The sequence below is a fragment of the Lutzomyia longipalpis genome, chromosome 1 (assembly GCF_024334085.1).
Source record: "Lutzomyia longipalpis isolate SR_M1_2022 chromosome 1, ASM2433408v1".
Lineage (NCBI taxonomy): Eukaryota > Metazoa > Arthropoda > Insecta > Diptera > Psychodidae > Lutzomyia > Lutzomyia longipalpis.
This window is the reverse complement of record NC_074707.1, coordinates 33,119,690-33,136,910: the sequence shown is the minus strand read 5'-3', so window position 1 is coordinate 33,136,910 and position 17,221 is coordinate 33,119,690. Positions and strand designations below refer to the sequence as shown.

General features: G+C 34.8%; 2 protein-coding genes across 3 annotated transcripts in view; one reads left to right on the top strand and one right to left on the bottom strand.

Moving 5' to 3' along the window:
• The window catches only part of LOC129786070 (uncharacterized), a 53,119-nt gene extending 37,880 nt beyond the window's left edge, over positions 1-15,239 (bottom strand). The window contains exon 1 of one of the 2 annotated variants that reach the window (XM_055820873.1): positions 14,848-15,239. The gene's annotated coding sequence lies outside the window, so the exon portion shown is untranslated. The remainder of the gene's footprint in view (positions 1-14,847) is intronic. The other variant, XM_055820874.1, reaches the window with a different exon arrangement.
• Positions 1-17,221, top strand: part of LOC129786050 (putative fatty acyl-CoA reductase CG5065) — an 824,046-nt gene that overhangs the window by 539,042 nt on the left and 267,783 nt on the right. The window lies entirely within an intron of this gene.

Here is a 17,221-nt window from a genome sequence, read left to right as displayed (position 1 = left end):
GCTTTTCATTTTCTTTTAGCAGCGTAACTGTTTGCCTTAACATATACTTCATTTTCTCCGACAGACTTATGCCCTTTCCAAAGAGAACAACTCATTTCTTATATTACTTATATATGCAAAATTGACCCATTCTGGTAAAAGGAAGTAAAAAGTATATTGAGAAAGATCACAGGAATAAGTTTATTGCAAAAGTTTGTGTGACTTGAAAGTTTTGCGAAACCATAAAGCAGTAAAGTGCAAAGTAGTATTTTTTGGTTTTTTTTTCCTACTCAAGTTTTATTTGGTTTTGCAAACACTTGGACTTTCGAATGTTGTTTTGTAGATTTTTGCTGAATGGTGGGAATGTATGGCGTGCTATGTGATAAACAACCCCCGCGTGTTATGTACCAAATTCCCTATGACCATTTGTCTCCGATAGAACCGAAGGGTGTGTGGGGGTGGATGTCGGAAAGTTGGTTTGGATACTGTGGTGTACAGTCAGTACACAGGGCCCTAGGAGTTTGTGATTCTAAACAGGTCCGGAACAATGGATTTTAATTTGATTTTCATTTCACCATTAACGCTTAATTATCGATTGTCGGGTAGGAAATTTCCAGCATGTGTTCCGAGAAGCTAATTACATATAATATAAAGTTGGTTCTTCCCCCAGGATGGAAGTCAGGGACGAATTTTAATTAAATTTGCCACTATCTCGCGCAACTCTATCTTTTGGTCTCCATCACACCAACATCAGTCTCTCCCAAGGGGTGATGAGAAAGATATTAGTATTAAAATGCAATTTCCCCCTTTTCTGATAACTTACCACCCGCTATCTCTTCTTTATGTATATTTTATTAAAAGAAACTCCCCCACTTGGTTAACATCTTAAGTGCTTCTTCGCAATTTTCATGATTGTAATCCATTCACCGCACAAACTGTTTCTTAATGCTTTTCAACTTGAGATTCATTAGATTCAGATTAATTTATAAATTGCAATTTATATGTAAATATTGTGCTTAATGAGAAAAGAATCATACCTCTTATAATTTATTTATTCATTATATATTTGAGAGATATATAATTTGAAAATTATAAATGAACGGAATGACTTTGGGGTGAATGGGGTCATTGTTTTGATTCAGAGACTTTTAACACTTTAATTTGATAATATTGTGTCTTCATTATCCTAAAAATTCATGTGTATCCTTATCAAAGGTGTTTTATCAATTATTAATAAGGATTTTCTTTAGAATTAATTTTCGCACGGAGCTCTTCGGGATGAATCGAGTCACTGATATTATAATTTAAATTGAATAGAAACTTAGTTAGAATATTCTTCATTTCTAACCTAGAATTAACCTCTTATTTAATGAGAAGAAAAATGCATTTTTCCTTTGATTAGATTTTATTTTAAAACTCCCAGGAGACTTCCCCCTAATCCTTTCGTGCAATAACAAATTGTCCGTAATAAATTTATCAAAAATAAATAAAGCGAAAACTGTGTGATTATTGAATGTGCAAAAATGGAAGGAATTTTAGGATTGGGAAAGGGATTGCCGTAAAAAAGAGTCGCAAAAGCACTTTGAATTAAAACACACGATGTGCTCGCTAAAATTCGTGACGAAGCTTTTCTTTTTTTTTATAGGGGAGGCATCTATTGATTCCGCACGGATGCTGAAACGATAATATGTACAATTGATAAGGAAAAACGAGGAGACTCCTTAGAGAGAGGTACAGTGGTATACCCGATCGAATTTCATACCCCCTGGGGGGGTCACACAGACACACTTTCCTTACACCCAAGCAAAATTGTGGAGATGGTGGTGTGCTCACGATGAAGGCGAAAGACACATAAATTGTACAAAAGTTTGTGGGTGGCAACGATTTTAGGGCTTAACATGGCGGCTCAATTCGTGTCTGTTTCACACACGAAATCCATAAAATTTGCAATATTTGTATTTCTCAGTCGTTTTCCCATTTTCTCCCGCAGTGTTCCGATAAGCCCTCGAAAATGTTCCCAGCAACAGACTCAAATACAAACCCCATTATACCCACAGGAGGAGATATGTATGCGATGCTACCGGATTTCGATTTAGTCAATTCTGAAAAGATTCTCACGCATAGCGCTCTGATTTTCTGGGTCATGCTATAAATTCCATTCGAATACGCATTTAGCCCATCGTTTTCAATTATCCACCGTGGGACGTGCCAACGGGGCGTGAGTAAACTCTATTTTGGATAAACCTTCACACCCTTTTTGGCCACATGAATTATCCATGAGAATTAAAATTTTATATCTTTCTGAATAATTTAACCAATTGAATTTAATGTTAAATGACAAACGGTGTTAAATTAGGAAGATGTTTCCGTTGTGAAAATTTTATGTACTGTGTCATAGAATTTCCCATATAATAATAATCTCCAATTTCTCCGGCATAAAATAAAGAGGTTAGCAAACACAGCAAGATTGGACGAGCATTGGGTTTTACGTTAATTGGAAATGAATTACGGAGCTTTCACAATTTGTCCTACTTTCCAAAATTCAACGTTCACCATCGAACATAATTGAGATAGAAGATCAGAGGGGTATTCTCGAAAAAAAATAAGCACTGATGCTATTTTAATTTTCAGCACTGTATCGCATTATTTTTCTTAAACTTCGAGAAGCTACAAAAAAGATGAATTTTCAAAATGAATTATCTCTCCTTTTGATTTATGGGTTTTGTGGAAATTGTGGAAAAGCGGGAAAAGCATAGAATAATACCTATTTAAGTTAGGAATTATATTTTTGGCAAGACATTGCAAAAAAAGGACACTTATTTGGCAAAAATATCGCAATTGTTTTAAAGTTAAAAATAATAAATCAACTTCTTTAAGGATCCTTATTCTTTAGCTCTGAGCTCGTATGAAAATCGGAAAAATACCTCTATAATATTACGGTTACCACTGTTTACTGCATCGAGAGGGATTTAATATGAATTTCTAATTATTAAGAATCTTTTATAGGACCAAAATCCCAGATTTTATGATTACTTTTTCCATTTTTTATGCAAAAAATCTAATACAGTAGAAGTCCACATCAACGAACAATCTGATGTACTACTCTCGCGTATTAAAAATAATGCGCGAGAGTAGTACATCCGATTGTTCGTTGATGTGGACTTCTACTGTATTTTGTTCTTAAAAGGTCGTTATGATTAAAATTTCATATTAAATGCATTTTGATGCAAAAAACTGCAAAAAACATACGATTAGTGGAATGCTTTTGCATTGATTGAAAAGAAACATAAAAACTTTGAAACAATAATTTTTATAGAGTTTGTGTTATTTAAATTATGCGAAAACTTTCCATTTCACAAAATTTTTGAATTTGTTTCCCAATACAAAAGTTTTCTAAAAACTTTTCCTTCTTAGTCCTGTGAAAATCCCTTTTGTGAAATTATATTCCATTCAAACATTAAAATTCATACCTTATTGTCTGAATTATCGGCTTTGCGGTGTTAAGACATTTCACCTCAAATAAAGACATTTTTTCGGTAGTGTAATCCCAATGGTTCTGTCTGAATGTTGGTTGAAGGGTGTAATCACTAGTATTTCAGGCAACTCCTTCACCGTGAAATCCGAACCCCATCCATCGCATGAAGCTCTCTATGTAGCCTGAGGGTCGCCAAATTGGGAGAGGTTTCCGCCACGTATTATCAATTGATACACACGCAAAGCCGCACTCTCAGCCCTAAAACCAAAGAGTCACAGAGGATGGCTGGGAATAGCGGGTGTGAATAATTGAAATGGGGTTCGGGTCGTTCATTTGTGCTTCCTCCACTTCTTGTGTGACACACTATGAAAGATTAAACATTTCACATGGATAAATTTGCCGTGGCATTTTGTGATTTGGGTTGAAGTGATGGGAGTCAGTTAGATGATTATTTGAAGGATTCCCCTAATCTCAGCCACGCATAATCGCCATAAATTACCTTGGGCAATGGATTTTATCCGTGCAATGGCTGAGGAAATTGTCAAGAAGATGATGGTATATATATAGACTCCTCTTCACTCTACAGTGTCATGTACAAATGAAGGAAGTGGTTGAGATGTGATGTGAACTTTATCTTATATGAATTTCACGCGAAGAAATGCTTAGACGTGCCCTTTTTTCTCGTTTTAGAGATTGTATGAAATTTGTGAAATATTGGACGAGAAAATTGAATTTGAGCCTCGCATCGGTGAATGGAGTGGCGTGTGATTCTATAAAAATGGAAATAGAAAACGATTCAACTCATCAATTTATCCCTCCTCTGTTGTGAGAGAAGGAGCATCCAAAGGCGCTATTCGATAACACGCTTCCACAAGGAAAACAATCGCTGCTGTAAGCTATGTAGTGGCTTTTAGGATTTATCTATCTCATATGTGTCGACTATTCAAACTATATATAAGGGAAGATATGTTGATATTTTATGTAACACAATCTTTATATGCATTAGTTAACTTCCATATTCTTCCTATTCATACATTTATCCCCACACGCTCATATTCTGTGTGATGTACAACATGCTAAATCTCCAATATATTGCTTCATCTTTTTAGCAGTTTTGCCTTATACACTTTAATCAGATTAGGAGCATTATGCGGTGTTTATTTATGTGAGAAAATTTCTATTTTGTAAAACCATTAGTTAATAGTGTATACTCGTGTAATAAAATTTAAGACATGATACCATCTCGCTGACGAAGCACTGTAAACAATATTAAAGATTCTTCAGTCTGGATTAAGCAGCAAGGTGTACTTTTAAAGGGGAATCCGTTGGGAGACTTTTTTGAATTTTATTCATCTGTAACGGACTTCTTGGTGAGAAAAAACTAAAAAATCATTTTACATGAAAACAGCTCAAGAATAAATCGAAATGTTTTTGTTCTATTTCTCTGCATTTAATAGAGCAAATGTAGAATTTTATTCTTGGATTTATTTATCTAAATCCTTAAATAAAAACGCTACCATATAAGAGTTCCATAAAAGTGACTTCTGATGCTTTTAAAAATGTAAAAGGTTAAAGTTTTCAAAATTTTAATTAATAATTACTTCCCCCAAGATACTTTACATATTTGAATTCATTTCTCTTTGAGTTCACCATTCTTCTAATTCATTCATCACAGCGAAAGAATAAACACAGTTTCTTAAAGTAGATGCTTTTACCAGTTTATTTTTATTATTCTCCTTATGGAGATGGAAATACATTTTGAATATTTCAACAACAAAGAAGTCTAAGAAATGAATCCTTTCAATTTTCCTTAAGGAACCTTTTCCGCTTTTCTGTATTATCTCACATGAATGCAATTTATGTTAACAAAATAGGCTATTTTCTCATACGTTAAAATTCTTTAAATACATTCACAAATATATAGTCAAAGCACTGAGAAATAAAGTAAAAGCATTTTAATAAACTATATTCTTTCTCTTTGAAGTTCTATGTGCATGTGGAAATCTGGGAAATCTAGGTATGTATATACAAATTTTCATATACATACACTGTAAAATATTGACGTTTGTGCAAAGAGAGGAATGGGTGATAAATAGGGAAAGTTGACTATGCGAGAGATGAGCTTTAATCCTCGGCATTTAATTATGGCAATGAGACTGCGAGTGCCATGAAGAATGGGGAACGATGAAAGAGAGGGAAATGAGGAAAATTTCCAACGATTGCCACTCATCGTTTGTGATAAGATTTTCATTTTCTTCCTTGTCGTATTTTCAGCATGTTTCATTTAATTAGACAAAAAGCATCTATCGCACGATGAGTAAAAGTTCAACTGAAACATTGTTATGTTGTACAATCATTAGTCCCGGAGGGTGAATTATTTTCTGATAAATTGATGCTATCTCGTGAAATTGACTGACCTCTCTCTGGGAGATAAGTCCATTCCCCTCATTGAGGCTTTCTTCTACTTGGGAAAGCTCAAAGCTCATGAATTTCTGCATGATGAGACTATATATGGATATGGATGGACATTGACATGATACATTGATGGAAGATCAAATAGAATACAATTTTTCCACTCAAGAGTTTTCCCAAATTGGAGAAAGAATGAGAAATAATAACAGCAAAGGCGAGAATGGCGTAAAGAATTACATACATACATATGTATATAAAGAGGTACCTACATATATAATGTATTCCCTTCCATTACCAAACAAGACAATAAATTTATTCTAATGTGCCAAAATTCAAATTCATGCAAAAACTTATGGTCCTTTTATCGCCATGGATATTAAAATATAATCACTTTTAGCCAAGAAAATGCACATTTGATAAGTGCCAAGGACCCCATATAAACACTAAACCCATATATGTATGTATCACAGCTTAATCTTGGATTTTGCTCCAATTGGCATCAATCCAAAATATTTTTGCATTCGTAATAAATCTCAGAGTAACTATGTATGTATTAAGCTTTCCAGATTCAAGAAATCATGGCAAAGGAATGCACACTCAAGAGAAAAAAAAACCACAAACGATAAGATTTTAATTCACAAATTCAGCTGAAGAAAAAAAAACAGATTATGATCACCAACACTTGCCTAATAAATCTACAGCACTGACAGCAAAACTAGGGCTATTTAATCAATAAAGTCTCTCCATTGTGTATTATATGTATATAAAAATCAATATTGTACATAGAAGATTGAAAAGATGGAATTGTCATGGAAAATGAGAGAAAAATAGAAATTCTAGAAGAGATTCAATATAATGGAATTTTTCATAAAAAGTTGATATAAGAGTATGTATTAGTATTAAGCATTCAGGCACATATTCAAGACGTGGAATATATTATAGGTGTGGGAGAGGAAATAAAAATAAAATAAAATCCATTAAAATGATAATTCTATATATGAATTTCCTTAGAATCACTCATATTGAAAATCAATAAATTCTCCCATAGATGGTGGCGGCGGGTATTGAATGGAAATCTGGAGCCTGTTGATGACTTTTAAAGCCGCCTTTTGTCATTCTTCACTCCACAATGAAAATGGGCTTATCTTTTTTGGGGTGAATTGTGCAGAGAGAGGAATGTAATTTGGAAAACTTTCCCCAATTGAAAGACCATTTTATGATATCTCACAGCTAAAGGAGGTACGGTTGAAGAAATATCACCATGGATAAGGAGAAAAGGCGCTAGACTGGCATTAAAAAGGAAAGCCATTATATATCGTTTGGGTTTAGCACAAAATACGAGTTCTTTGATGGAAAGTTACTGAATATTCTGCGAGATATTTCACTGTGATTTTTTTGATATTAAGCTTATACGTCGCTGGTGAAACATTTCTTGAAGTTTCCTAATAAATTACAGGGCGAGAACATTTTATCATTGATTAGAGTTATACCGTTTTATGAATTTTCCTAATAATCTACAGAATTAAAATGTTTTATCAGAAACAAATCTTAATTAGAAAAATATTTCTACTGCAAAGACGGATTATGAAATTAAAAATCTTATTTTGAAAATATCTAGAATTTATCTCTGTTATCTTACCTCAAGAAACCCTCATTAGATGTCTAAAATACACATGATTTTACAGGTAAATCAACCAACGTTCTGCCTTTATGCTTTATCACAACATTATTAAATTTAATGTAATCAACCGTGGATGATATTAATTTTGCATTTCGAGCTATTAAAAATAAAACAAAAAAAATGTGTCTGAATTTTATATGAACTTTCACGGGGTAAGAGTTCAAAGGTCATGATATTATTTATGAAATGATGTGGCAATGTTGGATGGGACATTAGTACAAATAAACATTTCACAAACATTCAAGAGCCTTTTGACCACCGTGTGTAATAGAGTGTGTGTATATGGGAAGGTAAAGTGAGGTGAGAATTCCTCCGGGCAGTGATAATGTGCCCTCAGAGTGTGACATCTCCCATTTGACAAGTGCGGGATGGACGCACCACAACTCAAATTATCTCTCCATTACACCCAGAAAAGTTTCCCATCAAAGCCCCAGAAGGGGAATTTGGGTCAAGTCCCCCGTTTTCCACAAAACATCATAATGTACTATTATTTCAAATGTCACAGGAATTTACACTCTTTAGATAAACCATCGCACATGGAGACAATTCCCTTCAGGTGATTTTGTGATATTTATACACTGGAGATTTTCCGTAAAATATATACGTACAATTGGGGAAATAAACTTTCTTCCTTTTTGTGATGTCAATTTTGTAAGTTTTTCCAACGGATCTGATTGTTTTCCGGCTTATTTTATTAATTTTGGATCTCTAGATTGAAAATGAAATAGGAAACGAAATATGTAAGGATTTTATAGAATGAAGGCAGAAAAATTGATATATTTTTTTAATTTAATTTAATGAATTGAAATTTAAAAAAAAATTAAAAATTGAGTTAAAAGTTGTATAGGAATTTTATTTAATTAACCATATTAACGACTATTGCACGGTTTTGGCAATTTATATATGTAATTCTAACTGATGTTATGTTTTATACGACTGGATAGTTGTGCAGGTGAAAGGAAATCGGACGCAGTCAATGTCAAAACATTTTTCAAGTCAAAAAATCTGATTTTAATATTTGTCTTTTATTTTATAACAAACGAGGCATGTTTTTTTTAAAACGAAAATCAATAAATGCAATAAATATATTGTTGGGAATGCCATTGGCACCAAATTAACCAACTATATAAAAAATATTTCTTCTAAATGGCCATTGGAATTCTCGGTTTGGGTCAACTTAGCACCCTCATAATTTTCCACTATCCGCACCCCGTATATATCCATAAATAGTCCTATAGAGAAACTTATCAGAGAGTTGTTATCTTAGTCCGTAGCAATAAAATATTTCCCACTTTGCTACATAGATATAATATATTGTGTGTAGCTCTCGTTTATGGCTTGAGATTTCTCAAAAAAAAACATTAAAATCGTTTCGCTCACATGGAAGCTATAAATAATGTCGCTCGCGCCACGTAATGGTAGCATCCTCCAGCTCAGCTGGCAAATGTGAGGCGAGCTTTCGATGGTGAGGAAAAGAAGAGAAAATTTTGCTTGTGGGGATGGGAGAGAGTGGTGTGTGCATTTTCTTCAATTCTCTCTTTTCACCACTCGCCACATATAAGAATGAGATTTTAAAGTTAGAAGAATGAGACCGCGATGGGGAGTCTGGGGTGAACCACAAATTCATTTCGTGTTCATGAGCTGATGCTGACGACGTCGAGATGCTCTCTCTATGTACATACATATTGGGAGTATGGGGGCCAAAGAAGCAGTGCTGCTTTACTCAGATAATGGCGAGGAAACAATGTGGTGGTATACGTTTGCAGATGACTGGATGCAAATACCAAAAGAATGACAAAGAACATGTTCGAAATGGAGTGAAATGTTTAATGTTATCACGATTTAGCTGGGGTTTATTGCGCAAAAAGGGCAATTTTCTTTCATCCCTCCCTCAATGTATTTATATATATAAAGCACCATTGTTTCCTTCAATGTTTTTTTGTACTATATATACAGCACTCACGCTGTTGCATTATATTGCTAATAAAAAGAAAAGATTGCGTCTTTCATCTTCAAGTCACGCGTTTTTTTTTTTGCAACTGAGCAAATTACATCTCAAAGTACTTTATTATTTCCGGCTCAAGATAAAAAAAAAACTGTGAAACACATTGATGATGGGAATAGCCCGTGGAAGCAACAAAGTGTGGAAAATGCCCAAGAAGGGGGCATGAATCTCAGATAAAAATTTTTTAATCTCCATACATTTTAAGTCGCTCGGAAACACCATTTTCTTGCTTGTTTCCTTTTAATAGGACCATTTTGGTGAAAAAAAGGGACATCGTTCCTTCCTGGGGTATACGCTTTAATTCAAATCACGGTGAATTGTTATCCCTCATCCATGTAATTCACCAGCTTCGCCAGTTTATAACTTTTTTTTTATCAGATAAACCACCATTTAACGAAAAAGGGTGGCCCGTCTGCCATTTATTTCTTCCGCCCCAAAACGCCACACTCTGTGTCTGATTTCGCAACACTTTTCTTTCGCACAAAAGTTTGTATTAAATTTTTTTAGATTAAAAATATTGTAACCAACAATCTAGAAAATTTCAAAAGATGTATGAAATTTTGGGAAATGTAATTACTAAAATATGTAGACAAAGGGGCTTTTATGTTGCTGGAAAAATGTGTGTGATTCATGAATAGGAGGTGGGAAGAATTTTAACTCGTAGTCAACAATCGAAATTTCAAAATCTTGATTTTCTGATTTCCCTTAAATATTGCGCCCTCTGTATAAAGGGTGAGACAATCTTATCTATAGATCTTATCACACAAAAGCTCTCAGAGCTTTATTTTCTTTTAACATAGAAAATACTGTGAGAGAAAACATCATATTGTCTCTCACAGAGAGTTTCAAGCAATTAGAGCTAAAGTGTGATAACTCCATTAATAAATAACAATCAAAATGGCTCTTCAGCAATATTTCCTCCCTCCTTATTTTTCACAGGTCTCCTTGTTCGTAAAATAATACCTAAAGTTGAAAATTCTTCCGTTCTTTTCAATTGCAAAATTGAATTAAATACATTAAATAAAATCTGACCATTGTGGAAAATTACCCAAGTTTTTAGTGAGAAAAATAATGAAAAGTGCAGAAATATAGCTGAGAGAATGAACTGAAAGTTGAGGAAAGCGAGCATCTAACTTTCTCTTTATTTCATTGCAAACACTGCGGGTACAGCGGAACAAGATGAGAATTAAGCACAAACAGCAATGTCTAAATGGCTACGAAATTCCCTCACGGATTCGAGGGAATAGTTCTTTCGGCCCAAAAGAGTTGGTCTTTCGCGTTTGGGGAGGAAATGATGGTGAAAAACATTGGAGTATTTCCGATGAAAACTTTCAAATTAAAATGAACAGTCTGGGAAGTTAACAAGAGGAGCATCAGAATCAGTATCCATGAAACGTTTTGTGAGGTGTTAATTGTTGAAACTTTTCTTTATATTTGATTTTAAAGATACTTCACGGACACATTGAAATGCACGTTATATTGTAAAGTAGGAAAGAATTTGTCTTCCTTCTTCGTGGTATGAAAAAAACAAAGATGGGTGAAATTCGATAAACTTGAGTTGTATCGATTGATTACATTATGTGATCAACGTATTGTTCATTTATTCATTACATATCTAATGACATCGCGGCCCATAATGTTGATAGAATTTATATATGAAAAAATATATACGAAAACAAAAAACCAATAATTCGAATTATTTCGAGCGGTATTGACGTCTTCATGAAAAGTTATTTATATAAAGCTCCGAAAAGCTCCCCTATTAAATAATATTATTTTATTTTGCGTGAGGAAATTTAATGCTGAAACTTTTCGAATAACCGAAAGCGCCCAATTATTTTTCGCCAAATACTTTGGAAGGTAAGGTGCTTGAAACATAGGAATTTTAATAGTTCCAATGTGTATTCACAGTGAGTGATAAAGTGTGCCCCACATTTGCACAACTCCTTAAACTTTCTCCGTTCATGGAGCTTTTTTTCCTTACTCCAATGTGCTCTTTCCGTGGAATCCACTTTTCGCGAATTTATTATTAATTCCCCATCGGCGTTGTGAGAGCGACCAGAAACTTTCAAGCCTTTTATTGACAAAGTTTTGCGACAATTTTTTTTTGCCCTTGTTGTCTTGGAAATATTTGCTGTCATTGGAAAAAAAAACCGAGAAGAAGATCATTTCCGTGGCTGTACCGGTGTGGGAGGAAATGAAGTGTGTGCTGATGAAGTTGAACATGGGAAGCGGGAGTTTGAGGTTTAAGGTGGAATCCGTCGGATGGTTTAATACTGCCATCATCAAAGGGAAAATGGGGTGGTATAAAATTTAATGAAGGTTGTTTTTATGGGGTCTCCTCCTTTAGGCCTCCTCCTTATTCAATCATGTTATTTGCGTAAATCATTTTTCTGACTAATGACCTTGTCACACAGGATGTTTGATGTATATGAGGCTTTTTCTGGGTCGTCCACAAAAACACATAAGGATGGGTGCGCCCATATAAAGTTATTTCTCTTGATGTTTGTCCCATTACCAAAAACATCTCCCCATATTAATTGTCGAAACACTGATTCATGGCTTAAAATTATTTTATGAGTGACGAAAAGAGTATGTCCCCAAAGCTCCTTTTTTGGGGCAATGAAGGGAGGGGGGTGGGGCAAAATTAATTCTGGGGTTCCTCTCACTTTGATATTTAGATGGGACTCTCGGGATTAATTCCACAATAAACAAACAATGTCGCTGAAATTGTGACACCAGAGCGCACAAAAATTAAGTATAACTTTGGCGTGAGACATGAATACGAGATTGTCGCGGGTTCTGGGTGGAATGAGGGTACAAAAAAATTGTTTTCCATTCAATTCCGGGCTTAATAAGTTAAATTGGGAGAATTTGAAAGTTTGCTCGCACCCACTCCCTACGTCAACTTGGGACCGAAAACGTGCACAAAAGTCGGTAATACCCAAAGCATTTCCACTTGGTTTACGGTAGCCGCATGATAAATTTTTGGTCCTTCGACGACACGGTGTGAGGAGGAAAGACACACCCACATGCAAATGGGAAGTTGTAATTACCGCAACCTTAATTAATTGATCACGTTGTGCTGCAAACAAGGTAAGGTGGGATTTTCCAATTTCAACTCTCTCTCTAGAGTATTTTGTGGCTCTATAAATTACGACGAAATGGATAATTCTCTTTGGGCAAACAATATAGAAGAGATTTTCAATGCAATCCCACACATATGAAACCCATAATTCATCCCAGGCAATTATGGTGAATGATCCAACATTATTTTGATATCTTCTAAAATCTGAAACTTTACACGATTCTACATTTTTGGATTTTTTTTGTTTTTTTTTTAATAAGTAAAAGGTGTCGGAGAGGAAAATTAGTACCTATACCTACATAACTTTTTTCTATGTTACTATGCTTTTTAATTAAATAGAGATATCCCTAATAAAAACGAAAATGGTGTAGGAAACTTTTTATTTAAAAATGAGCAGGAAAAAAGCCCCGAATAAGAGAAGCAAAGTGGAAATGTTGGACAATGAAAATGTACAACATTTAATATAAAATTTTTCACTTTTACCCGTCCTTTACAGTTTTTTTTTTCGAAAAAGCTTTTGAAAGACATTTTAATTATTTGCAGTTGGGCTCCGTAAGAAGTAATTTGAATTTTTCACTTTGAGTAAATACTCTGTGGCTTTCTCGAGACACATTTTCAGCGGACGACCATTTTAAAGCCAAGTTTGTGTAAAATTAAATCTAATGACAAAATTCTAGATATAGAATATTTGAAAGAAAAAGATTCCGATTATAAATTCTAGATCTCTAAGAAATAAAAAATCCTAACATTTAAAAATATTTTTGTAACGATAATCTTTTACATTTGACTCGTTATACATAACAAAATGATTCAATCGATATATATTTTGCCGTTGGCTTCTAGGCTCACTAGACGATGGTAAATATAAACAAAGATGAAGACAAATAAAAATAAAACAATGAGTCGTTTCGGAGCAGTGTTAACCGGGATTTGTCGAGACTTTTTAAATTTCCCTGAAGCCAAACTTAAAAAATTGTTAAGAAAAGTCAATTATTAAGTAATATTCTTGAAATTCTGCACAAAAAGTTTTAAAACTCTTCTTGTAACTGAATGTGCCCATTTTTTTGAAAATAGAAACCTGTTAAACAGTTTTTATGCAATCAAAGTCAACAAAGAAATCCGACCATAATAAATGTAGAAGAATTGGTAAATTCGTATTAAAACTACATAACTTATAGAATATTATGTATATACTTTTCCCTTAATCCTTAAGTTGGGTAAGTTGGGAATAGTCAGCTTTAGGAAATCCACATGTGAAAAAAAAATAAAAATGCTCAAAAATTAAATCAAAAAAAAAAAGTAGAAGAGAGAATAACCAAAACATTTTTCTTCCTATTGAGCAAAAAAATTTCATATTTTTGTTGCTACAAAACTAACTAAAAAATTACCCAAAATCTCCTAATTCTCAAAAACTCATGACCAACCCCTAATTTGAACGGATAAAAAAACTTTCAAAGTTATTAAATTTATCCAAACTTTTTTTTTCAGATTTAAAAATGCTAGAACTTGGACAAAAAACTAAAACTAGCAACACAGAACATTTCTATACGAACCATGTGAATAGATTTGAATTTTATTTGAATATTTGGTAGAGGATTGGGCTCTTTGTATTGTTTTCATTATTTTGTATTTTGTGGACAAAATATTCCATATTCCACGGAGCATTGTTTATTTTCCAGCGGTTTTATCCGCAATTCATATGAATAAATCATCAATTTCAGCATTCTTCCTGCGAGAGACCATACCAAGTTGGGAAAGTGTGCCCAATGTAAATCGCAATGACGACCAAATGTATAATTTCAGCAATTTCTCTAAACTATTTCTACCGGCTAACTTCATTGTGCATGTTTTCCTGAGTAATTGCATAAATGGATGTGGGGGAGTTTGAAAAGTTGTTGGGAATACATATTCTGCTTTTTACCTATTGTACGAATTTAATAAGGCATCCGTAGGGAGGGGGATGGTTGTGAAAAGTACAAGATTGTTGAATATCGCACTGAGGGTGTTTCACACAGTGACAATGGAATGCTGCTAAATAATTCTACAATGGGTCGAGTTGTTGGTTTCTGTGGAGAATGAGGGGGTTGGTGGGAGGGTGGGTGTAGTTGGTCGAAAAAGTTTATACTTTTGCTCTCCATGAGAATAATGATGCATGAGTTTGCATCATTTATCGCATGGCTTAAGGTTGTTTTATATATAGGACATACCGTCAAAATCGCACACACTTGGTTGAACGGCTAGGTTGTGATGAAGTGTCCTTGGTTGTCAGCAATTTAAGGTGATAACTCACATCTGAATTATTGAATCACTTTATCATCACCATCACTCTCACATTCTTCCACATAACTCACCTAGTCTCACGGTGGAAGAACACTTTTCTTTTCTTTTCTCAACTTTCTTAAATCTTTTTTTTTGGTGCAAAAGCACCTCACCAAGTAGTCACAACAATTAAAAGGATAAATACGAATCAATTTCGGATATTGTGAGAGGATTGCAAAAAAGTTCACGTTTTAGGCGAATAAAGTAAAGGATATTCTGATGATGGAGGAACATCCACGTGCCACCTCAACAGGATCGCGAGCAGCATCCAACTGGATGTGAATGGATGATTTCATATTTGGTGGCACAATATCGCCCCAACGCGGCACTTTCGTTGAGTCTGCGCTGTGAGCGCCATCGAGGAAGTCCCGCTGGCACAGCAGCAATTGTACATTTTACCACCCTTACATACCTTGGGGTACATCATCCCACACCGGCCGAATTTAAGCAAGAGAAGCGTGTACGCAACGTGGAGAATTCGCAAAATCTCAGCAAATTTGTCTTGTATATAAATATAAATTGGATGAATTTATAATGCGTGCCAAAAAGCTGCCTCTGTACGAGGCGGGAGGACACCCTTCCGTGGAACCCCGTTCACCTGGCATGGGGCTCGAAGGTGTGCAGGATAAATAATAACACTTTTTGCCTCATCGAGGAAGTTGGTGATAAGGTGGGGCGATTAATTAATTAGACTTCGCACCTGTTAATTATAGACGCATACTTGTGTTGGGGTAGCGGAGTGGTAATGATGGGATTACTCCTGGAAGAATTGTCTGTGCCGGTACCCACAGATTGTAATTAAAAAGAACCCCTGACTGCCAAGTTGGAGAATCATATGGTGATCCTTGCCAAAAAGGGGTTCCTTGCTAAATTGCATATTATACACACGTTTCTCTATGTGTGTACAATCCCAAATTCCACCCACTTTTACCACCCACTCACAACTCTGACATTTCAATACAATTTTCAGTGTCAAGGACGCACACACTTACATCAGGGTCCAACTGCTTGAAACTGTTTTTCCATGCAAATAAGGAAAAGGGGAATACGCAAAATATACTTGAATTGTTGAAGTCTGCGAAGGTCTTTCGTTGTGCAAACTTGAGACATACATAATTCTTTATTTATTTGTTCTTCTTCTTCGTCTTTATAGAGCATTTTTATCTTATTTTTACTGAAATTCTTTTCAAATTATATTAAGATAAATTATTGGTCAGATCTTAAAAGATAAGCTCAGAACAAATAAGTTCTGAATAAATATTTTCATATCAGAGTTTTGAAAAAGAGTTGTTTGTTGTATAAACAATACTTAGAGAGCTATTATCGGTTTTCAATAGGTCTTCAAACCCAAAGACGTCCAAGACTTTTAGGGAAGTAAAAAAAATCAACAAGGCTCGTACATAATCTCTCAGTTTATGATTATAAATCGATATAGGTATGTTGTAGCTTCGTTTTAAGCCGAACTGAAGTGAACGACTCCTAAAGACTTAAACAATCTAGGAGGATTTTATCTTTATCTCTATCATTACTGTTCCTTGATACAATTTTTGCCTCTTTATAATTTTAAAACCAAGTTTTTCGTTTTCCACTCGTTCTTCAAAAACTTTACCTAATTTATTTAACAATTTTAGCTGTGTTTCTTTCAGACACAGCTTTTGTGTACCGAGCAAAATCGAAAGTCGTCAGATCGGGCTCAAACTTGGGATGAGCACGAATTAGAGTCCCTACATCCCAAAAAACGTATGCGCCAAAAATTTTTTTTTCCGGCCGGCCGTCCGGCCGTCCGTCCGTCCGGCCGGCCGGACCATAAACTTAAATTGCAAGAGAACGGTGATAGATAGAGACTTGCGGTAAACGGCAAAGTTTAAATATCGACCTGAAGAAATCCGATTATGAGGTCAAATCCACCCCCCCACTCCCCCGTCCGCCATTTTGAATAACCTCAAAATTTTGTTTTGCCTATATCTCATCCCCTATTATAGCTAGAGGTCTGAAATTTTGATATGTTGTAGGGGCCATCAAGAGCTTTCCAACGATACCTCATTTTCGAAAATCGGTCAAGCCGTTTAGTCAATATGGCCGCCACAATTTTTCATCGAAAATCGACCATAACTCGAAAACGGCTTGACCGATTTTGATCAACCCGGGCTCAAATGAAAGCTCTCAACAAACCCTACAACTCTTTAGAACATCCGAAGTTCCAAAAGTGACCGCTAGGGGGCCAAAAATAAAAAACAAAATTTTCGATGAGTTTTCGATGAA